The sequence below is a fragment of the Chiloscyllium plagiosum genome, chromosome 26 (genome assembly GCF_004010195.1).
Source record: "Chiloscyllium plagiosum isolate BGI_BamShark_2017 chromosome 26, ASM401019v2, whole genome shotgun sequence".
Taxonomy (NCBI): Eukaryota; Metazoa; Chordata; class Chondrichthyes; order Orectolobiformes; family Hemiscylliidae; genus Chiloscyllium; species Chiloscyllium plagiosum.
Window position 1 is genome coordinate 51,665,920 of NC_057735.1, and position 8,540 is coordinate 51,674,459.

An 8,540-nucleotide genomic window follows, 5' to 3' on the forward strand; every position below is an offset into this window, starting at 1 on the left:
AGGTGGAGGGGCAGAGGGATCTTGGGGTCTATGTTCATAGGTCTTTGAAAGTTGCCACTCTGGTGGTTAGAGCTTGTAAGAAGGCCTATGGTGTTTTAGCGTTCATTAGCAGCGGGATTGAATTCAAGAGTCGTGAAGTGATGTTGCAGCTGTACAGGACTTTGGTTAGGCCACAGTTGGAGTACTGTGTGCAGTTCTGGTCGCCTCACTTTAGGAAAGGTGTGGAAGCTTTGGAGAGGGTGCAGAGAAGATTTACCAGGATGTTGCCTGGAATGGAGAATAGGTCGTACGAGGATAGGTTGAGAGTGCTAGGCCTTTTCTCATTAGAACGGCGAAGGATGAGGGGTAGGATAGAGGTTTATAAGATTATCAGAGGAATAGATAGAGTAGACAGTCAGAGACTTTTTCCCCGGGTACAACAGAGTGTTACAAGGGGACATAAATTTAAGGTGAAGGGTGGAAGGTATAGGGGAGATGTCAGGGGTGGGTTCTTTACCCAGAGAGTGGTGGGGGCATGGAATGCGCTGCCTGTGGGAGTGGCAGAGTCAGAATCTTTGGTGACCTTTAAGCGGCAATTGGATAGGTACAGGGATGGGTGCTTAAGCTAGGTCAAATGTTCGGCACAACATCATGGGCCGAAGGGCCTGTTCTGTGCTGTATTGTGCTATGTTCTGTGTTCTATGTATCTGTGACTCCTTGGTACGACTACGCTTTGATTGTTCTGATTTATATCCTCCTACTTTGCTGCTTCTATAGCTCCCAGATCTGAGTTGGCATCAAGCTCCTGTACCACGATGCTCTCTCATATGTTCACTCTCTCTGTGATTTGGTACCGGTTTAGAGCATCCCAGATATATTCAATGGATAAGTATACAGACAAATCAACAGCACCCCAATGGAGTCCCCGATATCAGGACTGATAGCAGAAGCAATAGTGCAACGTGTAGAATGGATAGCTCTGTCCACCATCCAACCCAACCTCTGGATTTGGTATGTAGATGACACCTTTGTCATCACTAAACGTACACAACTGGAAGAAAGCCACCACCAGATAAATAGCATCCTTACCAGAATAAAGTTCACTGAAGAAGAGGAGAACAACAGCAAACTCTCCTTCCCGGATACCTACTAGAGAACTCCAGATCAGTGTGAACAGGAAGAACACCCATACAGACCAAATACTGACCTATAACAGCACCAACACAACACCTATAAACGAAGCTGCATTACAATATTATTTAAACAGACAAGGACACACTGCAGCTACCCAGAATTCCAGAAGGCAGAGCAGGAACACCTATTCAATGGATTTAAATAGACCAGGGACCCCAAAAGCACTATCCTCCAGTACTTTCACAACAAACTCAAGAAGAAAACACTACACGACCAGACACGATATATCAAGGACATATCAGAAATGACTACCTGACTACTCAGACCCGTCGAAATCACAATGTTTCACAAACCAGCAAACACCTCTCGCCAGCTCCTTGGACACCTACATCCCCATGGTAGGCTTATGCAGAAAGTCAGGAGGCATGGGATAGAGGGAAATTTGGCCAATTGGATAGATGACTACCTGACTACTCAGACCCGTCGAAATCACAATGTTTCACAAACCAGCAAACACCTCTTGCCAGCTCCTTGGACACCTACATCCAACAGGACAACTATTATCTACAGGATACCATGCAAGGACTGTGAAAACACTACAGAGATCAAGCAGGAAGAAAACTGCTCATACGAGTACACGAACACCAACTCACCACTGCCAGACATGACCAATGCACTCTCTTTTCTAATCACAGAGACAATGAAGGACACAAATTCACCTGGAACAATGTAACCATCCTGAATCAGATAAAACAGAGAATGCCTTGAGCATGGCACTCCAACTCAAAATCAATCACTAAACACATTGAACATATACACATCATTCAGATACAGAACCGGAAGTACGAGATAACAGAGGCACATAACTACCAGGTGGGATGGTACACAAATGCTTCACCAGAGGCGCATTGATTTCGTCACCTAGTGAGATGATAAAACACATCAGCTCAGCGAAGAAATCTACAATCACAACATCAAATCTAACATCAAGTTGATGGTATACAGAGCTGTGGTGGTTCCTGCCCTCCTATAACGCTCTGGGACATTGACAGTCCACAAGGTGTCCTCAAGGTGCTGGAGCAGTCCCATCAACGTTGCCTGCCCAAGATCCTGTCAATCTGCTGGGAAGACAGACGCACCATTACCAGTGCCCTCAACAAGGCCAAAATCTCCAGTATTGAAGCACTCACTACCCTTGATCAGCTGCAATGGGCTGGGTACTTCCTCTGCATGACCTACACGATACTACCCAACCAGGTGCTCTACTCCGTGCTCCGAAACAGCAGGCGAACCCCAGGTGGACAGAGGAAGTGCTTCAGAGATGCTCTCAAAGCCTCAATGGTGAAGTACAGCATTTCCACCGACACCTGGGAATCACACGCCCAAGACCATTCAAAGTTGAGGAGGAGCATTTGGGAAGGCATCCTCAAGACTTGCTGTTGGGAAAAAGCGGAATCCAGGTGAAAACAGCACAAGGAGCATGTTGTCACACTAACACCTCACCTACCCCCTACCCACAGTTATCCTTTTACCCAAGTGTTGCAGAGTCTGTGGAAACTGCACAGACTTTACACGGACCTACGGACTCACCCTGAGAGTGCCTCTGCTACGGATTGCCAATGTCATAAGATATGAAGATTGAATTCCCTCACTACTGTCACTGTGCCTTTGTTACAAATTTCAATAATTCCCTGTCTAATACAGTGTCCAACAATGTAATCCTATTGTGGAAACTGAAACCTGTCCTTCTACTTCAGTTTTCTGACACTTGTTACCCAGAATTAGTATTCATACTGATTCATAATCTGAGGCCAATATTTTTCTTGGTAATTCCATTGTTATCTCTAACTCGAGAGGTCCCCACCTTGCTTCTCATTCTGCCTGACTTAACACAATGGTGTGTAGCTGTGAATATTGAACCTCACCCTTTTAGAACATAGAACATATAACAGTACAGCACAGAACAGGCCCTTCAGCCCATGATGTTGTGCCGGCCACTGATCCTTATGTATGCACCCTCAAATTTCTGTGACCATATGTATGTCGAGGAGTCTCTTAAATATCCCCAATGACCCTGCCTCCACAACTGCTGCTGGCAACGCATTCCATGCTCTCACAACTCTCTGTGTAAAGAACCCGCCTCTGACATCCCATCTGTACTTTCCTCCAACTAGCTTAAAACTATGACCCCTTGTGTTAGTTATTTCTGCCCTGGGAAATAGTCTCTGGCTATCGACTCTATCTATGCCTCTCATTACCTTGTATACCTCAATTAGGTCCCCTCTTCTCCTCCTTTTCTCCAATGAAAAAAGTCCGAGCTCAGTCAACCTCTCTTCATATGATAAGCCCTCCAGTCCAGGCAGCATCCTGGTAAACCTCCTCTGAACCCGCTCCAAAGCATCCACATCTTTCTTATAATAGGGCGACAAGAACTGGATGCAGTATTCCAAGTGCGGTCTAACCAAAGTTTTATAGAACTGCAACAAGATCTCACGACTCTTAAACTCCATACCCCTGTTAATGAAAGCCAAAACACCATATGCTTTCTTAACAACCCTGTCCACTTGGGTGGCCATTTTAAGGGATCTATGTACCTGCACTCCAAGATCCCTCTGTTCCTCCATGCTACCAAGAATCCTATCCTTAATCCTGTACACAGCTTTCAAATTCGACCTTCCAAAATGCGTCACCTTGCATTTATCCAGGTTGAACTCCATCTGCCACCTCTCAGCCCATCTCTGCATCTTGTCAATGTCCTGCTGCAGCCGACAACAGCCCTCTGTACTGTCAACGGCACCTCCGACCTTTGTGTCATCTGCAAACTTGTTGACCCATCCTTCAATCCCCTCATCCAAGTCAATAAAAATTACAAACAATAGAGGCCCAAGGACAGAGCCCTGTGGAACACCACTCACCACAGACTTCCAGGCAGAATATTTTCCTTCTACTATCACTCGCTGTCTTCTGTTGGCCAGCCAATTCTGTATCCAGACAGCTATGTCCACCTGAATCCCATTCCTCCTGACCTTCTGAATGAGCCTACCATGGGGAACCTTATCCAATGCCTTGCTAATGTCCATATACACCACCTCCACAGCTCGACACTCATCAACTTTTCTAGTCACATCCTCAAAGTACTCGATAAGGTTTGTGAGGCATGACCTGTCCCTCACAAAGCCGTGTTGACTGCATTTAATCAAGCCATGCTCTTCCAGATGGTCATAAATCCTATCACTCAGAATCCTTTCTAACACCTTGCAGACTACAGACGTGAGACTTACTGGTCTGTAATTGCCGGGGATTTCCCTATTTCCTTTCTTGAAGAGAGGAATTAAATTTGCCTCTCTCCATTTGTTCACCATGTGACTACATCTCCCTAATCGTGATTAGATAGAAATTATTTCCCTCTATGTCTCAAGTGTAAATACCTTTTTGCAGATATTTGCATATTCAAATAAAGAAAATGTCATTTTTTTGTACCACAAACCCAGTCATCAGTCCTGGCCCATGCGGTCTTTGTGATCTCTATTTAGACTGCAGGAGGCTCTGCGCTCAGATAGCAGGGTGCTGTCTTTTCAGATGCCAGGATACTCTCCATTCAGATGGCAGGAGGCTCTGTGTTCAGATGGCATAGCTTCTCTCCCAATTTTCAGAAAAAAACTTCTTAAAGTCCACTGACGATGAAACAAATTCTCATAAAATGACTGGTTTCAGGCTGCCAACACCATCAGTTTTAAAATTCAATTGACTTTCCAATACTGTTGGGTTTAAATTAATTGGCCAACTCCCCCACTGTCATGCTCACTCCCGCATACACTTCACCACTTTCATGCTTACTTCTCCTGCACACTCCCCCACTGTCACGCTCACTCCCTGCACACTGCACTACCGTCAATCTCACTCCCCCGCACACTCCCCCATTGTCATGCTCACTGCCCCACACACTCCCCCACCAACATTCCCAAAGTCCTGTGGAACAGAACATGGGTCTGAGTCTGTCTCTCTCCAGCTCAGCTCCTTCAACACAAAGATAAACAACTCTGCATCTTGACACTTCATAATGAACATTTTTATTGTTTACAAATTGAGCAATGTCGTCAAAGCCACCCTAAGGTATCCATTAACAAAGTTAATTGTTCATATTTCAGAAGACATAGAAGAGTACAGCACTATATAGGTCCTTCAGCCCTTAATGTCGTGCCAACATTTTATCCAGTCCAAGATCAAACTACCTACCCTTACATTTGAGAACTCTCTGTACTATTCCTTGTCTTTCACAGACCCTTTCTCTGATTAACTGTAAGCTGAGAATGCAATTTAACTCTTAAAAGAACGTGATAAAGCTTTGCCACATTTTTACACACCAATTCCATAACACCACTGTCACTCTCCCTTCCGCCACCATAACGCATGTATCGCATCTCCCTCGTCCCGAGTCTGATCCCTTCCCTCACTGTCATACTCATTCACTTAGTCATAGTCAGTTCTCCAATATCACACTTATTCTCCCGCAAATTCCCCTACTGTCATGCTCACTCCCCCACATAATACCCTACCATCATGCTCACTCCCCCGCATAGTTCTCCACTTTCGCACTCCACTACCAGCATGCTCACTCCCCCGTACATTCTCCCACTGTCACACTCACTGTCCTGTGCACTCCCGCACTGCAATTCTCACTGCTCCACGCACTCCCCCACCGTTACTCTCACTGCTCCGCGCACTCTCTCACTGTCACTCTTACTGCCACACTTACTTGCCCACTTTCATGCCAATGCACCCCATACACCCCCACTGCCACACTCACTGCTCCGCACACACACACACTATCACGTTCACTACATTGCACATTCTCCCACCATCACGTTCATTCCCTCACTGTCATGCTTACTCCTTCACTGTCATACTCACTGACCCGTGCAATCCCCTGCACACACTCAGTCCCCCGCACACTCCTCCATCGTCACTCTCATTGCCCCGCTCACTGCCCCACTGTCACACTCATTGACCAGTGCGCTCTCCTGTAGATATTCAGTCCCCCACACACTCCTCCATCATCACTCTCACTGCCCTGCACAATCCCCCACCATCTCACTCCTTGACCAATGCACTCTCCTGCACAAACTCAGGCCCCCACACCCTCCCCCCTCGCCCCCCCCACACACCCTCCCAATGTCCCTCTCACTGCCCTGCTATTCCCCCACTGTCGTGTTCATTGTCCAGTGCACGCCACTACAGTCACGCTCACTGCCCCACACATTCCACCACCATCATGCTCACTCACCCACACACTTCACCTCTTTCACGCTAACTCTCCTCCACACTACTCCACTGTCACACTCATTCCCTGTACACCGCACCACCGTCATTTCTCACTCCTTGCACACTCCCCCAACGCAACACACACTGTCTCCCACACTCCCCCACTATCACACTCACTGCCTCCCACACTACCCCCCCAACAACCTCCAAGGCCTAATGATGTCTCTCCAGCTCAGCTCCTTCAACACAAAGACAGACAACTCTAAGCCCTGGCACTTCATAATGAATTGTTTTTTTATTGCTTCCAATTGCATTTATAGATATAATCGCAGTAATGTTGCCATTTCTCAATGGCCCATAAGTTGAGACAAACATTGAAATGTGTCCTTTACCTCCCCCCCACCTCCCCGTGGGACAAGGTTGGGCTAAGCATCAATGCCTTCAGTCTGTTACCATAGCGACAGGCTGCTTCATTGCAGAAGCATTCAACTGAAATGACAACATCCTCGATATTAATGAGTGAATTTGATTGATTGATGAATTTGGGTAAAAGAGTATTTCAGCACAAGCTTCATCTGCTGTCTGAACTTAGTCTGGGTCACAGCATAAATCGCAGTGTTTGTGCAGCAACTGAGGAGCTGCAGCATGTAGCCCAATTCCCGCACAAACCAGTGCAGAAACACAGTCTGATTCCCAATATGATACATCCGGAACCATATAGAATACACCATTAAAGTTGACCATAGTACGATGAAATTGGCTGAGATCACAAACAGTAAAATGGTGGATTTTTTTCGATTTTGCAGTACTGTGTCACACTGCCCATCCCTATTGGTGCGAGCCTGGAGTCTTCTGCGGGCTCTGCTGGTCACTACAATGTGTCTGACAGTGAAAACATTCAGCAGCAAAATCAGGAGAAATGGCACGCCTGGGTTTAGAATGTTATGGAGGAACTCGATTGTGACCCAGACATGAGAGTAACGAACAGCATCTGTTACCTCACAAAACCAGGGGTAATTCCCAAGCGCATACCGAGCTGTGAGCATAAAATACCAGAAAATGTTCTTTAAACAGCTCAGCACAGTCACTGTTCCCAGAACCACAGCTGCCGTTTTCTCACTGCAATATTTACTTTTCAGCTTCTGGCAACAAATGGCCACAAATCGATCAAAGGTGAAAGTGACAGTGAACCAGACAGAACAATCAGTGGCTGAATAAAGCAGGATGGCGTGGAAATTACAGACAGGGACGGCCCACAGGAAATCAAACAGTTCTTTATAAACAATGGGAAGGTGTCTCAACATCAGGTCGAGGATAATGACCAGTAGATCCGCCATTACCATGGCCGCCAGGTAACGTCTGACACATGAAGACAATCCACAATCTTTATAAAGTAGGACAAAGATCGTCACTACATTAACTGTGAGGAATGGAAACAAACAAATTATACATCAGCCTGGAGTCAAAGTTACTAGTTGGATTGAAGATCCAGTGTGTCAAGTCATTCAGAGATTAAGTGAAATAATTGAAGCTGAAATAACAATTGACAAGGTCTTAGTTACTGACAACAATGTGACATAAAACATAGGAAACAATCCCTCCCTCCCCAAACACACGGGCATGCATCCATAAGATCATTCTGGATCATTCCCAAAAACGCAATCACTTGAGATCAGACACAGACCACTTATTTACAGTTCCGAATATGAAGATTGAAAACATTGTCGTCCTGAAGGATATCGCCCAGTTCCTTGAATACAAGTGGACGTTGGACATTTCTGTCTTTTATGTAAATTGTAGTCGATCCTCTGTCATGGTGAAAAACAAATGCAGTGGAAAGGTATTCACTCTTTTAAATACCTGAGAAGATTTCGAAACAGTTCTGGTGAGTCAGCTGTCCGCTGTAGTGGTTGGTATATTGGGTCCTGGTCGATGTGTTTGTTGATGGAGTTTGTGGATGAATGCCATGCCTCTAGGAATTCCCTGGCTGGAACGAAGGACCCGATACCCAACATGAGCAAGACGAATGTAGTGTACAAAATACCATGCAAGGACTGCACTAAACTATATAGGACAAACAGGAAGACAGCTAACAATCCGCATACATGAAAATCAACTCGCCACGAAACGACACGACCAGCTATCCTTAGTAGCCACACAAGCAG

At 45.9% G+C, this 8,540-nt stretch overlaps 1 long non-coding RNA gene across 1 annotated transcript in view; it reads left to right on the top strand.

Moving 5' to 3' along the window:
- The window catches only part of LOC122563351, a 15,051-nt gene that overhangs the window by 5,158 nt on the left and 1,353 nt on the right, over positions 1-8,540 (top strand). The window lies entirely within an intron of this gene.